General features: G+C 47.4%; 1 pseudogene; it reads right to left on the bottom strand.

Moving 5' to 3' along the window:
• LOC119970133 overlaps positions 1–21,156 on the bottom strand; it is a 397,883-nt pseudogene that overhangs the window by 293,960 nt on the left and 82,767 nt on the right.

Here is a 21,156-nt window from a genome sequence, read left to right as displayed (position 1 = left end):
CTAAAAAAAACATAAATTCTAAATGTATAAGTCACTGTTGTTTATCCCCTTAAAAATCTTGTGTTAAATAAATTTGGCCCAATAATTTAAACTGAAAATGAGATCTAATACTGAGATACCCTCCCCTTCATTGCAGAACCGATGGGCTGGATGGCCTCTTTCTGCATTATAGTGATTCTGGAAATTTAGGATAATTCAAGCCTAACAGAAAGGTGTTCTGCGAACAGGGATGTTCTGGGGAGGTGACGTTGATGGGCAGGGGGGGGGGGGACAATAGGTGTGAGACATGGTGGCGCCGGAGTTGAGAGCCACCAGGCTAGCTGCTTTGAGCTAGTCAACGGGAGCGAGTTGGGGGGTGTGTATACAGCCAGTATATGGCAAGGGTTAGGTTACAAGGGGTTATTGCTTTGGGGGGGGGGGGGGGGGGGGGGGGGGGTGATCTGCTGACGAGGGAGGGAACTGAACCAGGTTACAGGGAAGGGGTCGGGGATGGGAGCTGCCAAGAGGCGGACCATGGGAGGCGCGGCACATGGGCAGGCGGTGGGCCCAAGAAGGGGATGGCTGATCGGCGTGGGGGGCGGGGGTGGTGGTGCCATCCAACCAGGCTGATCACCTGGAATGTTAGAGGATTACAACGGGCCAGTCAAGGACACGCGTGTTTGCGCACTTACGGGCTCTGAAGGCGGATGTAATGTTACTGCAGGAGACACATTTGAAAGTGGCGGACCAGATTAGATTACGGAAGGGCAGGGTTAGCCAGGTCTTCCATTCGGGGGCTTGACGCTAAGACCAGAGGGGGTCGCGATCATGATTAACAAACGGTGGTAAATTTGAGGCGAACAGCACAGTTGCGGATGGGGGTGGTAGATTTCTTATGGTCCGGGGCAAGCTTGAGGGGGTGAGGTGGTCCTAGTGAATGTTTATGCCTCCAAACTGGGATGATGTAGATTTCATCAAAAGGCTGCTGGGGAAAATCACCGACTTGTATTCACACAAGTTGATTATGGGTGGGGACTTAATACAGTCCTCGATCCCGACCTGTCGTGCTCCCGAATGGGCAGGGTCCCGGCAATGGCAAGAGAACTGAGAGGGTCATGGAAACAAATGGGGGTTTAGAGCCCCTGGAGAGTCAGCCAGCCGACGGGGAAGGAGTTCTCATTCTATTCACATGTTCACACGGTTTATTCTCGTATTGACTTCTTTATATGAGGTAGGATCTTTTTGGAGGGGGTGAGGGATACTGAATACTCGCCGATCACTATTTCGGACCATGCTCCACATTGGGTCGACCTGCTGGTCTACAAAGAAAGTTATCAGCGCCACAATGGAGGTTAGAGGTGAGATTGTTGGCATAGGAGAGGGTGCGTGAGAGAGTGGGGAAATGCATGCAGGACTACCTGCAGGTCAACGATACAGGGGAAGTCTCAGCAGCAGTGCTCTGGGAGGCGCTGAAGGCGGTGGTGAGAGGGGAACTGATCTCAATCCGAACCCATAGGGACAGAACGGATAGGGCAGAGATGGACAGACTGGTGCAGGAGATGACACGGACGGATAGAGAATATGCGGGACTCCCCGAGGGCAGAGCTACTTTAGGGAACGACGGAGACTGCAGGCGGAGCCGGGAGCGCTATCCACTGGGAAGGCTGTAGAGCAACTCAGAAAGGCCAGGGGAGCGGTGTACGAGTATGGGGAGAAAGCCAGCAGAATGCTTGCACAGCAAATTAGGAAGAGGGAGGCAAGCCAGGGAGATAGGGATGGTAGTGGACGGGGCAGGGAAACTGAGTGGGAGACCCGGCAGGACTGAACAGGGTATTCAGGGACTTTTACAGTAAGCTGTATACCTCGGAAACCCCCACAGGGCCGGATGGGCTGACCTTCCAAAGGTGGGCAGGGGGATGGTAGAGGGGCTGGGGCCCCGATTAGAGCTGAAGAAGTAATGGGGGCCTGAAGGCCATGCAGTCGGCTAAAGCCCCGGGGCCGGATGGGTATCCAGTGGAGTTCTACAAAACGTTTTGCGGGTATTACTGGGGCCGGTGCTGGTTAGGGTGTTTATTCAAGGCGGTGGACAATGGGGTGTTACCCCCTACGATGTCGCAAGCCACCATCTCGCTGATATTAAAACAGGATAAGGATCGGAGGTCTGTGGGTCCTATAGACCAATCTCCCTGATTAATGTAGACGCTAACTGCTGGCCAAGATCCTGGAGTCCAGAATCAAAGACTGCGTATCCGGACGTGATTGTGGAGGACCAAACGGGGTTTGTTAACGGCAGGCAGCTAGTAGCCAATCTAAGAAGGCTACTCAATGTAATTATGATACCCCCAGAGGGCAGTGAGGTGGAGGTAGTGGTGGCAATGGATGCCGAAAAGGCTTTTGATCGGGTGGAGTGGGACTATTTATGGGAGGTGCTGGGACGGTTTGGGTTTGGAGAGGGATTGTGGACTGGGTTAAACTGCTATATCAGGCCCCGGAGGCTAGCGTAAGAACGAACAGGATGACATTGGAGTATTTTAGACTACACCGTGGGACGAGACAGGGATGCCCCCTCTCTCCAGTGCTGTTTGCGTTGGCCATAGAACCGCTGCCAATTGCTCTGAGAGCGGCAAGGGGATGGAAGGGAATGGTCAGGGGGGATAGAACACAAGGTCTCGATCTACGCGGACGACCTGCTTTTGTATGTGTCAGATCCAGCAGCAGGGATGGACGGATTGTGGAAATCCTAGGGGAGTTTGGCCGGTTTTCGGGCTACAAGTTGAACATGGCAAAAGCGAGATGTTTCTGGTGCAGGCGATGGGTCAGGAAAATAGGCTGAGGGAGCTACCATTTAGGCTGGTTGGGGAAAGTTTTAGGTATCTAGGGATACAAGTGGCTGCTGCGACTGGGGTAAGATGCATAGGTTGAACTTGTCCAGGCTGGTGGAGCAAATGAGGAGCGAGTTTCGGAGGTGGGATGCGCTCCCGCTGTCAGTAGCGGGGAGAGTACAGACGGTGAAGGTGACGATCCTCCCGAGATTCCTGTTTATTTTTCAGTGTCTCCCTATTTCATTCCGCGGTCCTTCTTTAAAAGAATCAATAAATCATCCTGGGAATTTGTTTGGGCGGGAAGTCCCCGCGGGTAAAGATGGGGGTGCTGGAACGGAACCATAGCGAGGGGGGGGCTGGCCATTGCCGAAACATCAGCAACAACTACTGGCGGCTAACATAGCCCATGATAAGGAAATGGATGGTGGGTACGGGTCGGTTTGGGAGCGGGTGGAGGCTGCTTCGTGCAGGGGCACCAGCTTGGCAGCCCTGGTCACAGCTCCCCTGCCATTCACTCCGGCCAGGTACTCCACCAGCCCTGTAGTGGTGGCGGCTTTGCGGATTTGGGGCTAATGGAGGAAGCATGCGGGGGAAGTGGGAGCGTCGGTCTGGTCCCCAATATGTGACAACCACCGATTTGTCCCGGGGAAGATGGATGGCGGGTTTTGAGCGTAGCGGGGGTGGGAAGGATGGGTGACTTGTTCCTGGAAGGGAGCTTCGCGAACATGAGGGCGCTGGAGGAGAAGTTCGGGCTGGCGAGGGGGAATGACATTCGGTACTTGCAGGTACGGGATTTCGTACGTAGACAGGTCCTGTCCTTTCCACGCCTTCCACCAAGGGGATCCAGGACAGGGTAATTTCCAGGGTGTGAGGTAGGAGAGGGGAGAGTCTCAGATATTTATAAGGAGCTTATGGGAACGGAGGACACAGGGACCGGAGGAACTGAAACTTAAGTGGGAGGAGGAGCTTGGTGGGGAGTTGGAGGGAGGCGTATGGGCAGACGCTCTGAGGAGGGTAATGGAACCGCAACATGTGCCAGGTTCGGTCTGATTCAGTTCAAGGTGGTTCACCGGGGCCCACATGACGGTGGCCTGGATGAGCAAATTCTTTGGGCTGGAGGACAAACTGTGCTAGATGTGGGGAGGACCAGCGAACCATGTTCCACATGTTCTGGGCGTGTCCAAAACTCAGGGGATACTGGCAGGAATTTGCGGACGTCATATCCGGGGGTACTGAAAACAAGGGTGGCGATGAGTCCAGAGGAAGCGATTTTTTGGGTTGTCGGACGCCCCAGGAGTACAGATGGGGATAGAGGCCGACGCTGTGGCCTTTGCTTCCCTGATAGCCCGGCGACGAATACTATTGGCCTGGAGGGACTCAAAGCCCCCAAAGACCGAGGTATGGCTGTTAGACATGGCAAGCTTTCTCGGCTTGGAAAAAAAAATCAAGTTCGCCTTACGAGGATCACTATCGGGGTTCGCCCGGAGGTGGCAACCATTCATCGACTTCTTCGCGGGGAACTAATCGTCAGCAGGGGTTTTGGGGGGGGGGGGGGGGGGGGGTAGAATAGTGTAGAGTAGGGGGAAGAATAGGCGGGTCTATCTGCGAGAGTGGTACTGTTATTTGCACTATGGTTTTTGTAATTGGTATTTGCACACTAATGCACATTGTTACTGTTTACAATGCCAAAAATACCTCAATAAAATTGTTTAAAAAAAAGAAAATAAATCAGGTCCCATTTGAGCAAAAAAAAAGACAGGTGTTCTGCTTGCTATCCTGGGCACATTGCTAAAGACTTACCTATACATAAAGGTTAGGTGCTCTCAAAGGGACTTATTTGAGTGATGCAAGATCCAGGAGCCAAAGAATTTTCAGCAGCGAAGGTGAAAACCAAAAAGAAACATAATCCTCACTTCAATGAAATGTGTTGACATCTAGAGATCCTGGATTCAAAAACATCAGCAAACAATCTAAGGAGAAGTAATTTAACTGGGGTAGGTGTTGGGATCTGAATTGCTCGATCTTAAAAAAACTGTTGGAAGACACTTATACAACTAATTTTTTAAAGTTCAACGGGTAAATGAGGATGAGGGATTTACCGGGTTATGGGCAAAACACATTCCAACTATTCTTTCAAAGAACCAGCACAGGCATGATGGGCCAAATTAACCCATTCTGCGTAATAAGTCTCTATATTTCTCAATCAACAGTACAGTACTAATTACACATAGGACAATTTGTATGTTTGAATTGATTAATTTTCCCATATTTCAATTAATATGCTTCGAAAATTATTTGACACAAACTGGACAACGAATATGCATTTAAACAAAAGCAATTAATTTGCGTTTTTACCTAAAGAATGCGTCAAGTTGGAAGGACAAAAAAATGTGAAACCAGAGAGAAACAGAGAAGTAATATCCTACTGTTTACATTTATCATTATTTACACAGCAACTGTCTTCATGAAATATTATTTACCTTTCAGTAGAAAATGCATTCATCTGATACCGTAACAAAATAAGCCATTTTGTTGTCAGGTATTTAAATCCAAAAAATTTTGGGACTCCTATGTTGGATAATATTTTCAGATAATTGCTAGACATGTGCATTATTGACAGAAGGTTGACTATTTACAGGGGATGCCATTATCATTGTCTCTTGTCCACTTTCCAACAGCTACTGCCTGAACTTTGCAAATAATATTTTTAATATACTGTGTTTCTTTAGAAATCCAGAGAAATGGAGGGTGAAATATGTATATCCAGTTCTGCTTTGTAAAGAAAAAGGTTTTTCCAAAAACCAAACTCAATTAATTTGACATCCACAGCGATTTACTAAAATGTATTAATTGCCAGAGCCAGGATTCCCACAATGATATCAGATACTTGTCCTTCATCTACCCACTCGATGGGCCGAATGGCCTCCTTCTGCACTGTATGTTCTATGTATCTATGTATGTATTCCCCTTTTCCAGGATTAGTGTGATTACTGCCAGCATTATCGTCTCCGGCAACTCCCCCTTCTCCAGTGTTTCATTAAACGCCCTTATATATAGACCATTACAAATCAATAGACTTTACCACTGCTAGCCGATTAGAGGAACCAAATAATAAGCCAAATCCTTCTTTTCATCTCCTAGCCTCTCCCTTCATAAGACTACTAACCCATAAGTCAACCCTACAAAGTTGCCCTGCTGACAAACTCCAGCAGCCGAACACAATGCTGTCGGCCTCAGCACCATTGCACCCAAGCCCAGGAGTATACTTTAGTGCTGCTAAACCTCATGCCTACTGAACTCCATGCATAAAAGTCACTTAATTATGATTGCAAGCATAATCAAGTTCACTCATTCACATATTAGCAGGGAAAAGTTGATAACCTGATCACCAAAATAACAATAAAAAATGCCAATACACCATCTAACAAAAATAACATTTGACTTATTTAGTCACAGTAAACCCTGCTAGCTTGTTTATACAACAATGGATCCTCCTATATACAAGATCTACTACTGCTTATTAATGAAAACATATTTGATTATTTTACGATGTGAATACTGTATTGCTGGTGCCAGCTCACTAGCCTACAGTTCTTCTGTGTACTGGTAGTTTTCTGAACAAATAGTTGGGAAAAACCAGCACGTCTGTAATGCTGATGGAGGTCAACTATTAATAGCTGATTTATGATCCTAATAAAATGGAAGCCGAATTAAATTTGTATGCCATGATCCAATTATCCCTACCCTTTAGCCTTACTTCACCTGAAGACTTACTTGGTCTTGACTTGTCATATTCAAAAATTAACAGACACAGAAATCTAAAATTAGAACACCAGAGAGGGGTAGGCTGAGGATTATATCCACAAATTTAAACTGAAGAATTTAGTCTAGCTACTCAAATGAAATGAAAATGAAAATCGCTTATTGTCACGAGTAGGCTTCAGTGAAGTTACTGTGAAAAGTCCCTAGTCGCCACATTCCGGCGCCTGTTCGGGGAGGCTGGTACGGGAATTGAACCGTGCTGCTGGCCTGCCTTGGTCTGCTTTAAAAGCCAGCAATTTAGCCCAATGTGCTAAACCAGCCCCAGTGGTGACCAACTTTCTTTGTAGTTATCCCAAAGGACAAGCAATTTCATTAGATACATAAGCTTCAGGCTCAAGAACTGAGCTTGAAGGGACAGCACGGTGGCGCAGTGGTTAGCACTGCTGCCTCACTGCGCCGAGGACCCGGGTTCTATCCCAGCCTCGGGGTACTTTCCATGAGAAGTTTTTTTCTTTAATAATCTTTATCGTCACAAGTAGGCTTACATTAACACTGCAATGAAGTTACTGTGAAAAGCCCTTAGTCGTCACATTCTGGTGCTTGTTCGGGTGGTTAAGGGCAGTTAAGAGTCAATCACATTGATGTGATGTGCCATCAGATATAGGACAGATGGGAAAGGGCTGCAGCCTTCCCTGAAGGGCATTAATCACTCAGATGGATTTTTAATGACAATCTGATAGCTTCATAGTCACCATGACTAATTCTAGCTGTTTTTTGAATTTCATATTTTTTTTTAAATAATTTTTATTCAAATTTTCACAAAAAAAGAAAACAATAACAGAAAATTCTAAGAACAAAAAAAACAGAACCTCCCCCCATAAATACAAAAGAGAAACAATAAATTAACGCCCGTCATTGGCAAAAAACAGATATTCAACCCAAAACAAAAACAAAGAGATAACCCCCTCCCCGGGGTTGCTGCTGCAGCTGACCTTTTGTTTTTACCGTTCTGCCAGGAGATCTAGGAATGGTTGGCATCTCCTGAAAGACCCCTGCACCTTAACTGCCCCTTAGGGCAAATTTCACCTTCTCCAATTTAATAAACCCCGCCATATCGTTGACCCAGGCCTCCACGCTTGGGGACCTCGCATCCTTCCACTGAAGAAGAATCCTCCGCCGGGCTACTAGGGATGCAAAGGCCAGAACGCCGGCCTCTTTCGCCTCCTGCACTCCCGGCTCCACTGCAACCCCAAATATTGTGAGTCCCCAGCCTGGATTGACCGTGGATCCTACCACCCTCGATACCGTCCTTGCTACACCCTTCCAAAATTCCCCCAGCGCTGGGCATGCCCAGAACATATGGGCATGGTTTGCTGGGCTCCCTGAGCACCTAATACACCTGTCCTCGGTCCCAAAAAACCGGCTCATCCTTGTCCCGGTCATATGAGCCCTATGCAGTACCTTAAACTGTATGAGGCTAACCCTCGCACACGAAGAGGAGGAGTTCACCCTTTCTAGGGCATCCGCCCACGTCCCCTCCTCACCCAGCTCCTCCTCCCATTTATCTTTCAGCTCTTCCACCGAGGCCTTGTCTACCTCATGCATCACCGGGTACACTTCCGAGATCCTCCCCTCTCCAACCCATACCCCCGAGAGCACCCTGTCCTGGACCCCACACGGCGGCGGCTGGGGGAACCCCGCCACCTGACAAACGCTCTTACTTGCATGTACCTAAAGGTGTTCCCCAGGGGGAGCCTGAACTTCCCTTCCAGCTCACCCAGGCTCGCAAACTTCCCATCTATGAACAGGTCCCCCACCCTCCTGACACCTACCCTGTGCCAACTCAGGAACCTGCCATCAATTCTCCCCGGAACAAACCGGTGGTTCCCCCGTATCGGGGACCCCATCGAGCCCCCTCCATTGCCCCCAAATCTTGAGGGTAGTTGCCACCACCGGGCTCGTGGTATACTTCGTCGGAGGGAGCTGCAGCGGCGCCGTTGCAAGCGCTTCCAGGTTCGTACCCACACAGGATGCCATCTCCAGCCTCTTCCATGCCACCCCCTCCCCATCAATTATGAATTTCATATTCATTTAATTAACAGAGTCATAGTTCACAAATGTCACAGTGATATTTTATGTTCCTGGATTATAGTCACTTGATAGTTCAAAGTACTGCTGAGACAAGATGCAAGCTGTTGAAGCTTTTTGTCTTGCACTCATCAAAACAGATGCATGAAAGGGCAGCATTGCGGCGCAGTGGGTTAGCACTGCAGCCTCACAGCGCCAAGGTCCCAGGTTCGATCCCAGCTCTGGGTCACTGTACGGGTGGAGTTTGTACGTTCTCCGTGTGTCTGCGAACATTTCGCCCCGACAACCCAAAGATCTGCAGGCTAGGTGGATTGGCCACGCTAAATTGCCCCTTAATTGGAAAAATGAATTCGCTACTCTAAATTTATTAATACTGTGGCTACCAGGGCAGGTCAAAGGCTAGGAATCCTACAGCAAGTAACTCACCTCCTAATTCCCCCAAAGCCTGTACACCATCTACCAAAGCCTGTCCACCATCGACACGGCACAAGTCAGGAGCGTAATGGAATACTCCACTTGGCTGGATGAGTGCAGCTCCAACAACATTCAGGAAGCTCGACATCAGCCCACTTGATTGCTCCTCCTTCCACAAACATTCAATCCCTCCACAACCGACTAATAATGGCAGCCGTGTGTACCATCTACAAGGTGCACTGCAGTAAGTGAGGTTCCTTAGACAACAACTTCCAAACCCACGACCAGTACCATCTAGAACAGTGGTTCTCAACCGGGGTCCACATGGACCCTGGGGGTCCATGTAACATTACTGGGGGTCCACACAAAAAAAATACCGAATTGGGGGTCCACGGTGATATTTTAGTGGTCCATAGAGCAATTCTACTTCAGAACAATTGTTATTACTGAGAATCAAGTAGAAGAAAAAAATGTTTGTTTTCATGATGAATATTCACCTTTCTCTCTCTCTTTAACACAGTAATCACTAGAAACTGCGTATATTTGATATGAATTGGTTATTTTTAGAGTAATTTAATTCAATTTAGTCAGTAAAAAGTTTTTTTCATTACTTTTCATATTAGAATAAGTTTGACAACTAATCCGTTTCCAATCCTCACGGTAAGGTAGATGGACTTTAGGATTAGTTTACCACGTATATAAGAAGCTTTTTTTTCTGTGGAATGGCTATGGGGGTCCACAAAAAAAATTAAGAGGAAAAGGGGTCCATGGGTTAAAAAAGGTTGAGAACTCCTGATCTAGAAGGACAAAAGCAGCAGATACCGGAGAACCCCACCACCTGGAGGTTCCCATCCAAGTCAGTCACCACCCTGACTTAGAAATATATCGCCATTCCTTCACTGTCACTTGGGCAAAATCCTGGGACTACCTCCCCAACAGCCCAGTGGAGGTACCTACACCTCAAGGACTGCAGTGATTCAAGAAAGCAACTCACTGCCACTCCGCAGACATGGGGAGAATGTGCAAACTCCACACAGACAGTGATCCGGGGCCGGAATCGAACCTGGCTCCTCAACTCTGTGGGCAGCAGGGCAAACCACTGCACCACCAAGCCGCCCCCGAATTAAAACATTTTTTTAAAAAATATGTATGTTCTAAATAAGCCTAAGTGAATTACATTGTGAGACTAGCTGATAATCTTAAATGCCTTGTTAGTGTCAGTCATGATACACTTGACATTGTTCAGCAAATTCCGCCTAATCAGGGAATCACATCTCATGTCCAACGTTATGTTTTGCAATCACAGATTGATTGAGTAGTCAATACTTTGCCTATTGCGAACAGCCAAAGGGGCAAGCTATTTGATATGATCCACCAGTCTTTGGGGATACAACCCATGTACCGGACATCGCACTGGCACTGAAATTTATATACCACACATATTCATTTGCATGGCAGGCAGGACGTCTTTTTGTTAGTGGAAAAGCATTACCCGTGTTGCCACTTCATAGCAGGAACGTGAAATGGCTAGTTTCACCTAATGCTCAAATCTCTGAAATAATTTACCCTTTCAGGGTAATTTGAAGCTGACGTGGCACTTTTCAGTTCTGAAAGTGATGCTTTAGGCCCTAATGGGAATTATGAAATCATAACCAACAGCTGCCATCCACAAAAAAAGGGAGGCAGTGGTCAACGCTCACCGAGATTTTGTTCCTCTTGCAGGGGAATATTTAATTTTCCTCCAGCACGGCTGAATCATTACCAGAAATGTAAACAGAAATTGTTTTTACATTTGGAAGTTATCTTACACTGACACTCCAATGCATTCCCCTGGTGTTCAGTAAATTGTGAAATTTCAGCATCATGGAAAATCTCTCCTCTTCTACAAATAGAATTCCTATAGCGCAGGAGGCCATTCGGCCAATTGAGTCTGCACCGACCCTCTGAAAGAGCACCCTACCTGGGCCCACACTCCCATAAGCCCACCAAACCTGCACATTCTTGGACACTAAGGGGCAATTTAGCATGGGCAATCCACCTAACCTGCACATCTTTGGACTCTGGGAGGAACCGGAGCACTCGGAGGAAAGCCACGCAAACACGGGGAGAACATGCAAACTCCACAGAGTAAACTATGGCCAGTGCCATGGTCTGTAGACTGGCCAAAGTGAATGAGGTACTACAGAACATGTAGTTTAAAATAATTTATTATAGAACAAACTGTGATAAGATAACTAGGATAAATTAAACAACAAACAACTAACACAAACAACTCGTGGAACTACTGCAATTACGTCTATCTCCCAGCACGATCAACCCCTGCCTTCCAGAACACATGGTGACATGTTTACCATGCCACCTAGTGGTCGGAGGTCATGCATAACAATATGTACAAACTTATATTATGCACATCATCACAGCCAGAACTGAACCCAGGTCCCTGGCGCTGTGAGTGCTAACCACTGTGTCGCCATACACGAGTCAGCAGGGTTAAGCCTGGGTGGCCCTACGGAGTTTGCTCCGTCATTCAATAAGCTCATGTCTGATCTGATTGTAACCTTTCGCCTATCCCCAATAACTTCCTTCCTTTATCATCTCAATACACACTGCTTCTACGTTCTAGTTTCCTGAACTTAGGTCAACCCTCTAATACACTAATATCATAAATAATTAGCAGAGCCACCCCTCCAGCTTTTTTGCTTCCTGTCCTTTTCTAAAAGTCACATACCCTTCAATATTCAGGATGCAATCTCTGTCATCCTGTGGCCATGTCTCTGTAATGGCTATCAGATCATAATTATTTAATTCTATTTATGCTCTTAGTTAATCTTTTTGGTTTTAAATGCTACTTTTATTCAGAAACAGAGCATTTAATTTTGTCCTTTTATTATTTCTGCAGCCAGCCTCGACTGCTATCTTACTCTTAGATTTGTACTCTCTATTTGAGCACACATTCATTAATCTAATTTGCCCCATGTTAATTTGTGGCTCAGGTAATAACCCAGAGATTATTACCTTTTTGGTTCTACTTTTCCAATTTAGTGCCTTATTATGCAATACCTTTTTCCTTTTTGTTTAAATTTATAGAGCCAATTCTTTCTTTCCAATTAAAAGGCAATTTAGAGTACCCTGCACATCTTTGGGCTGTGGGGTGAGACCCACACAGACACGGGGAAATGTGCAAACTCCACATGGACAGTGACCCAGGGCCGGGATCGAACCTGGGTCCTTGGCACCAGTGCTAACCACGCAATACCTCTTTCCTAGCTCTCCATCAAAATCAAGTGCCAAGAGTCCAAACCAAGGGGAAGAGGTGTTGTCACTGGACTGGCAATCCAAAGAGTCAGAGTTCTGGGGACAGAAACGTTTAAAATCAAGGGTGAAAACTCACCATTAGTTGGAGTCATACCTGGCACAAAGTAAAATGGCTGTGGTGACTGGAGGTGAATCATCTCAGTTCCAAGACATTACTGCAGGAGTTATTCAAGGTGGTGTCCTAGGGGTTCATCAATGACCTTCCTCCCAAAGTACAAGTCAGTGAATTTGAGGAACTGGTGCCAATTTACATGTTTGAACTCATAGAATTTACAGTGCAGAAGGAGGCCATTCGGCCCATCGAGTCTGCACTGGCCCTTGGAAAGAGACCCTACTTAAGCCCACACCTCCACCATAACCCGTAACCCAGTAACCCGACCTAACCTCGTTGGACACTAAGGACAAGTTAGTATGGCCAATCCACCTAACCTGCACATCTTTGGAGGGAGGAAACCCATGCAGACACAGGGAGAATATGCAGACTCCACAGACAGTGACCCAAACCGGCAATCGAAACTGGGACCCTGGAGCTGTAAAGCAACAGTGCTAACAAATGTGCTACCGTGCTGTCCACTCAGAACAGTAGGTACTGAGAGGTGTCACATCAAGACTTGGTGAAAATGAATCAGCAAGGTGGAGACCAGCTGAACAGTAAAGGAAAATTTCAAAGGAGTAAATGGCTTCTAAATAAAGTTTTAAACCCAAAATTTCTCTCCAAAAGTCAAACATTTAGCCTTGCAATTACACGCCATTTTAAAAATCAAGACTGGACAGATTTGCCACAGAACTTCATGCTGTAAAAATTTGACTGGGCTAGCCACATATATCAAAGGATTTGCATATGATAATAAAAATCAAAATAAATTGTCCTCGAGGTGTTCTAAAATCTAAAGACCTACTACTGATTTTATGAAGAACGTAAACTAGAATTTCTCTTTGCCTTTACCCCCTTTTCCAAAGCCCAAGTGCTTCATGAATCAAGTGTTAAGTTGGGTATTTGATACAAGAAGGAATTTGGAGGGGGAAGGAAGTGAAGCTTTTTATTCTTTTCTTTTTCTTCAGTGTTGATCAGAGTTTTTTCTTCCGTCTCCAAGCTAGGAAACTTAACTTGCTAGTTAATAACTTAATTAAGATAATAGCAAGTTAAGTAAGCAAGCAAGAAAAAAGGTTAGATAGATCTCGCAGGGCAGATGGTGTGCCATGACAGCAACATGTGGGAACTTGTAGAACATATATAGTCTGGACAACCATATCTGCTTCAAGTGTATGCAGCTTGAGCAACTTTGGCTCAGAGTTGTAAAGCTGGAGTTCAATCTGCAAACATTGCAGGGCATTAGGCTGGAGGAGGTTAACTAGACACGAGAGTTAGTCACATCCCTTAGGTTAAGCAGAACTTTAGAATGGTCAGGACCATCTTCTTGTGCGACTTCGAATTGAGGAGCAATGGGTCTGGCAGGTAATGATGGAGGAGCCTCAGCTCTTGAAAAGGAATGTGGTGTTGATAGGGTGCAGTATAGTCAAGGGGATAGATGCTAATCTCCAAGGTTGTGCTGCCTGCCCAATACCAGGGTAAAAGATATCTCTTTGCAGGTGGAGATGAGCTTGGAGTGGGAGGGGGAGGATCATGCTCTCATGGTCTGTGAAGGAATCAACTAGATAGGTAGAAATGGAATGATAAGAGAGTTGAGAAGTTACTGTCCAAATTAAAACACAGAATGGCATTGTAGTAATCCACGGGAGGCAGGGGTTCCGTCACCACACCAATATTTATTTACAATAACAATATTACAGGAGCAGCTACAATCAGTGCTGCTGGCAGTCCAGTCAACTTAAGACTGGCTCACAAAGCCTACACAGGTGCTGATATGGGACCCCTCAATGAGCTATCATTGAGGGAGCTCATACTCCAATTGGCCAACCAATAAAGCCAATTGGAGTTCATTACACCCCCCCCCCCCCCCACCCCAGGTCTGAGGAATTCCTGCCAGCTGGCATTCCTCTGAGCTTCTTCCTGCTCCTCATGTCACCTCTGTCGTCCGCCGGGTCGTTCTCCGAAGTGGGTGGGGTGTATCTTACAGGTGCCCGTCTTTTCCTTGACGACCTCCTTGGAAGCTGTTCTTCCTCCTCCTTGGGGAAAGGTGTCGCGGCGGCCTCGTCGAATGTGTCCATCTCCGACTCTTCACGACTGGATGACGGGGTCTGGAGAAATTGCTCGGGGCTGGGGTGTGGGTATCCTTTCCGTCTGGGCTATCCCAGCTTGAGGCAGTCCTGCTTCCCCTGCCTCCAGGTTTGGATCCGCTGCCCTTATTTGGTCTAGGTGTTTCTTCAGCACCTTACCTCCTATCGAAACTTCATAGGATACGGGCCCTGTTAGGGACTCTACCGTGCCTTTGACCCACGTTGGTCCATTACCATAATTCTTGACCCAAACCGGTGCCCCCACCTGGAAATGTCTCTGCTTCCGACTATTATCATGCCCCCTGTGTTTGGCCTCCTGTTGTTTCTCCACTTTCCCCATTAAATTTGGGAAAAGGAGACTCAGCCTCGTTCGCAGCCGCCTTCCCGTTAAGAGTTCAGCTGGCGGTATGCCCGTTGTGGAATGCGGTGTGGTCCTGTAATCAAACAGCCAGCGGGAGAGCTTTGTGTCCATTGACGCTGCCGGCTGCTTCTTGAGTCCCGCTTTAAGTGTCTGGGCCGCTCTCTCTGCCAGGCCATTGGTCGCTGGATGGTAAGGGGCCGTTTTGATGTGACGGACTCCGTTTTCCTTCAGGAATTTTCCAAATTCCCCACTTGCGAATGCCGTTCCGTTGTCCGACACCAATACCTCCGGAAGTCCATGTATTGCAAACGAGGCCCTGAGCTTTTCAATTGACGATGCTGTGCTTGCCGCGTTTACCCAGTGGACGTCCAACCATTTGGAGTGGGCGGCCACTATCACCAAAAACATTGAGCCCATGAAAGGGCCGGCGTGGTCAATTTGCAGGCGGGTCCACGGTCTGCCTGGCCATTCCCACGGGTGCAATGGCGCCGCTGGTGGCACTCTTTGCCCCTGTTGGCACTCCTGGCACCGACGTACCAAGGCTGCTATGTCTGTGTCCAAACCTGGCCACCAATCGTGGCTTCGAGCTAGCATCTTCATTTTAGACACCCTTGGGTGTCTGTGACGTAACTCGGTTAAGATTGCCTGATGGCCCCGAGCTAGGACTATTACTCGGGCTCCCCCATAATAGGATACCGTCTTCTACGGTTATTTTGGTCCCTTCTGCTCCAGTATGGGTGCATCTGGGGCTCCACTGGTCTTTCCAGTTCCCCTGTTAGCAGTAAATGCTTCATCTTGGCTAAAACTGGGTCTTTTTGCGTCCACAACCGAATATGTTGTGCGTCTCCAGGTAGGGTGTCCTAAAAATTTAGAGTCATTACTGTCTCCTCTACTTTTGGTATTTGCGGCGGAGTGTCCGGGAGGGGAAGTCTGCTCAAAGCATCTGCATTTGCTACTCACGTTCCCGGTCTGTGCTCCAGAACGTATCTATACGCCGCCAGCAGCAATGCCCAGCGTTGGATTCTTGCTGATGCAATCGGGGGTATTGACTTGTCTTCTGTTAATAACCCTAATAACGGCTTATGGTCCGTCACTATGGTGAATTTCCGCCTGTACAGATATGGTGAAATTTTTTACTGCGAATATCACCGCCAGTCCTTCCTTCTCGATTGGGCATACTTCCTCTCAGCCATTGCCAAGGTCCTCGAAGCATAGGCTATTGGCCATTCTTCCCCATTCCTTCCTCTATGGGCTAAGACGGCTCCTACCCCGTAGGGGGATGCATCACAAGTGACCACCAACTCCTTCCTTGGGTCATAATGCTCTAGGACATTTTCAGATGACAGCTGTTCCTTAATGTCCCTAAATGCTCGGTTTTGGCGGGTGGACCATTTTCATTCTTGCCCCTTTTTCTCAGTAGCTGGTGGAGGGGTTCTAGGATGGACGCCCTATTTTCAATAAATTTTCCATAATAGGTTACCAACCCTAGAAATTATCATAACTCCTGGACCGTGGTGGGAGCTGGGGCTTCTTTTATTGCCCTTACTCTGTCTTCTAATGGGTGTAAGCCTGACTCGTCTACTTTATATCCCAGGTACGTCACTTGTGGGGCCAGAAAAACACATTTTTCCCTTTTTAGCCGTACGCCTGCCTTTGCAAAACGCCTGAACACTTCCTCCAGGTTCCTTAAGTGTTCTCTGTTGTCCTCCCCATGATTAAGACATCGCCCAAATAAATCGCCACCTGCGGTAGTCCCTGCAGAATATTTTCCATCGTACGCTGGAATATAGCGCAGGCTGATGACACTCCGAAAGGTAGCCTAGTATAACGAAAAAGGCCCTTCAGGGTGTTGATCGTAGCGAACTTCTGGGAGTCCTTGTCCAGTTTTAACTGCAGGTAGGCGTGGCTCATGTCCAGTTTTGTGAACAAAAGCCCACCTGCCAATTTGGCATATAGGTCATCTATTTTCGGGATTGTGTATTTGTCCAGCAGTGCGTATTTGTTTACCGTCTGTTTGAAATCTCCACAGAGACGTATCGAGCCATCTGGCTTAAAAATTGGTACCACCGGTGCTGCCCATTCCGAGAACTGTGCCGGTCTGATAATGCCGTCGCGCCGTAACCTTTCTATTTCGTCATCTACTTTCTTCCTTAATGCAAAAGGTACTGGCCTTACAAAATTTCAGAACGGCTTCTGGGTCCACATGCAAAGTTGCTTTGGCGCCTATGATTTCCCCCAAACCTTCCTGGAAGACCTCTGGGTATTTTTGGAGTACTCCACTCAACTGCCCGCTTCCACTCTGGAAAATTTTCATCCAATCTAATTTTAGGTCTTTCAGCCAGTTTCGTCCAATTAAGCTCGGTCCGGAGCCCTCTACTATCGTCAACGGTAATCTGAGCAATTGTTTCTCATATTCCACGGGTACACGAGTCGTGCCTAGAACTTCCAGGGGTTCCCCCGTGTAGGTTTTAAGTTTCATCAATGTTTTTGTGAGGGTTAGTGGCTGGAGTCCATCTTTGATTTTTCTAAATGCTGCCACTGCCATTACTGATACGGCCGCACCCGTGTCTATTTCCATTATTGTCGGCCACCCGTTCACCTGTGGGGTAATCCTAATGGGTTCTGCTTTCTTCGTTGCAATATTATATAATTGTTCCCCTTCAGAGGAGGATGGGGCGTCTAGGTTGTGTACTTCCCTGCGTCCCCACCTGCTATTCCTCTTTTGCCACCTCCTTCTAGGGTTTCTGTCGCTGTTACCCCACTCTCTCTTATGCCAGAAACGGTCCTTCTCTGTTGGGGGAGCCTCAGTCGGTACTTCCCTCTGACTCCAGTGAGTCCTGGCAGACTTGGGGGCAGTTCTGGGGTTTTCCTTTTTCCCTCTATTCCTCAGGCTTTTCCTGAGAGCGGCTATCTGGTAGCAGGACCCGTTGTGGTAGTTCCTCTCACAGGTATCTACCTCCATTGGCGTGCCCTGTAGTTCCTGCGCCCCACTTTCTGCCTTTTCTAGGGACAGTGTGAGCTGTAACGCCTGCCTGCAGTCTAGCTCCGTTTCCGCCAACAGGCGTTTCTGTATTGTGAGGTCGTTTATACCACACACTAACCGGTCCCGAAGCATTTCATTTAGCGTCGGGCCGAACTCACATTTTTCCGCCAGCCAGGCAGGTCAAGAAATTGTGACTGACTCCCTGTCTTCCCGCTTCGCTGTGTAGAATCTGTACCTACGCAAAATGAGGGGTGGTTTTGGGTCGTAGTGCTCTTTCACCAATTCCGTTAATTCTTGGAAAGTTTTCGTGTCCGGCGCATCGGGATAAGTCAGACTACGTATAATGGCGAAAGCAGAGGGTCCGTACGCCGACAGCAGGATAAGGCGTCTCCTTTCGTCCTTCAGTATATCATTTGCCCGGAAGAAGTAACACGTTCTCTCCACATACTGGGACCAGTCCTCAATAGCCGGGTCGAATGCCTCTAACCTCCCAAAAAACGGCATTTTTAAAATGGCAAGGCTTACCCTCCGAGTGCGGCAGCTGGTCTCCGCAAAATTCTTAGTTTACCTCGTCGCCACTGTAGTAATCCACGGGAGGCAGGAGTTCCGTCACCACACCAATATTTATTTACAATAACGATATTACAGGAGCAGCTACAAACCGTGCTGCTAGCAGTCCAGTCAACTTAAGACTGACTCACAAAGCCTACACAGGTGCTTATATGGGCCCCCTCAATGAGCTATCATTGAGGGAGCTCATACTCCAATTGGCCAACCAATAAAGCCAATTGGAGTTCATTACAGGCATGTTAGCCTTTATTGCAAGCCAACTGGAGTACAAAAATAAAGAAGTCTTGCGACAGTTGAACAGGACTTTTGAGACACCGTATCTGGAGTATTGTGTGGAGTTTTGGTCTCCATATTTAAAGGAAGGGTATTATTTGCCTTGGAGGAGATGCAGCACAAGTTCACTAGGTCGGTTACTGAGATGCAAAGTTTTCCCCTGATGGGTAAATTGCGTCTACACTCTGTGTTTAGAAGAATAAGAGGTGATTTCATTGAAACATACAAGATTCTGAAGCGCTTGATAGGGTAGACAGTAAAAGGTTGCTTCCCAGCTAAAGGGGAATTCGCTCAGAGGACGTCCAAGAAAACAATGACATGGATAATCTGGTCACAGATCAATGAACATTAATTAACATACAGATTTTTTTTTAAAACTGCGCACAATTCATTTTTTCCAATTAAGGGCCAATTTAGCATGGCCAATCCACCTACCCTGCACATGTTTGGGTTGTGGGGGCAAAACCCATCCAAACACGGGGAGAATGTACAAACTTCACACGGGCAGTGACCCAGAGCCAGGATCAAACCTGGGACCTCGGCGCCGTGAGGCAGCAGTACTAACCACTGCACCACCGTGCTGCCCCCAATTAACATACAGATTGTAAATGTCACAAATGGCACTGTAAGGGCAGCACGGTGGCCTAGTGGTTAGCACAACCGCCTCACGGCGCTGAGGTCCCAGGTTCGATCCCGGCTCTGGGTTACTGTCCGTGTGGAGTTTGCACATTCTCCCCGTGTCTGCGTGGGTTTCGCCCCCACAACCCAAAAATGTGCAGAGTAGGTGGATTGGCCACGCTAAATTGCCCCTTAATTGGAAAAAATAATTGGGTAATCTGAATTTTAAAAAAATAATAAATGGCACTGTATATGACAGATTGTGACCTTCTGCCAATTGACAGCAAATATCCTTGTTATCGGTGTGATTCAAGACAGTATAGTGTCTAATCCTACAGATAAAACCAGCAGTGACCAGAAGATCCAAAGACATAGGATCAGAAGTAGGCCATTCAGCCCATCGAGCCTGCTCTGCCATTCAACGAGATCATGACAGGTTTGATATAGATTCTATGGATAATCACCAACTCCATTTTCCTGCCTTATCCCCATAACCATTGCTTCACTTACTCATGAAAAATCTATCTCAGCCGACAACATACTTAACGACCCTGTCTCGAAAACCCTCTGCAATAAAAAATCCAACTAAAGAATTCCACAGATTCAGTACCCGCAGAGAAAAAAAATCCCTTCCCATCCATCTTAAATGGCCGCCCTCTTACTCTGAGATTATGCACGCAGGTCCTAGACCAGGGGTGGGCAAACTTTTCCGTGCAAGGGCCACATTCAGAAATTCACAATTCACAAAGGGCCGCATAGTATATTAAGTAAAATAATTACTTTACCCGGTTATGATTCTGGGCAAATCATATAGAACATAGAACAGTACAGCACAGAACAGGCCCTTCGGCCCTCGACGTTGTGCCGAGCAATGATCACCCTACCCAAGTCAACGTATCCACCCTATACCAGTAAGTAACCCAACAGCCCCCCCCCCCCATTAACCTTAAAAAAAAAAATTTTTTTTTAAATTTAAAAACAAAATTTTTTATTTTTTTTTAATGACTTGGAGGGCCGCAGAAATACCTTTGGCGGGCCGCATGCGGCCCGCGGGCCGTAGTTTGCCCACCCCTGTCCTAGACTCTCCCATGGGGGATAATACCGTCTCAGCATCTATATAAGATTTGTCTTATCTCTCGCTCATACATAAGTCAGTCTAGTTGAAGGAATGCAAGCAAAGTTTATTTCTTAAATTTAGGACACCCACACGAAATTAACTGGAAAATGCTATTTCCGTGTCTCTCGAAATGTCCTTGAAGCACCAACAAGTAAAACAAAAACTTCAATGGCTGGGTGAGATAGTCCACGGAAGCACAGTGGGGGGTGTGTACTGTTTCAATACGGGGCAGGGGTTGGGTTATAGGGTGATGCTGCTGTTGGGGGGGGGGTTAGTTACTCTGCTGACAAGGGAGGGACCTGGATTCAGAGAGGAGGTCGGGGGTGAGGGCTACCTGGAGGCGGACAGATGGCGGCACGGCGCATGGGCGGGCCCAGAAAGGGGGGATGGCTGATCGGCGGTGCTCCCCAACCAGGCTGATCACCTGGAACATTAGAGGGCTGAATGGGCCAGTCAAGAGGGCCCGTGTGTTCGCGCACCTTGGGCTCTGAAGGCGGATGTGGTGATGTTGCAGGAGACACACCTGAGAGTGGCGGATCAAGTTAGGCTGAGGAAGGGCTAGGTCAGTCAGGTCTTCCATTCGGGGCTGGATACCAAGACGAGAGGGGTGGCGATTTTAATTAATAAGTGGGTGCAATTCCAGGCGGGAAGTATAGTTTTGGGGGGGGGCCGTTAT

This window comes from Scyliorhinus canicula, chromosome 1 (genome assembly GCF_902713615.1).
Source record: "Scyliorhinus canicula chromosome 1, sScyCan1.1, whole genome shotgun sequence".
Lineage (NCBI taxonomy): Eukaryota > Metazoa > Chordata > Chondrichthyes > Carcharhiniformes > Scyliorhinidae > Scyliorhinus > Scyliorhinus canicula.
This window is presented reverse-complemented; position numbering and strand designations above follow the sequence as displayed.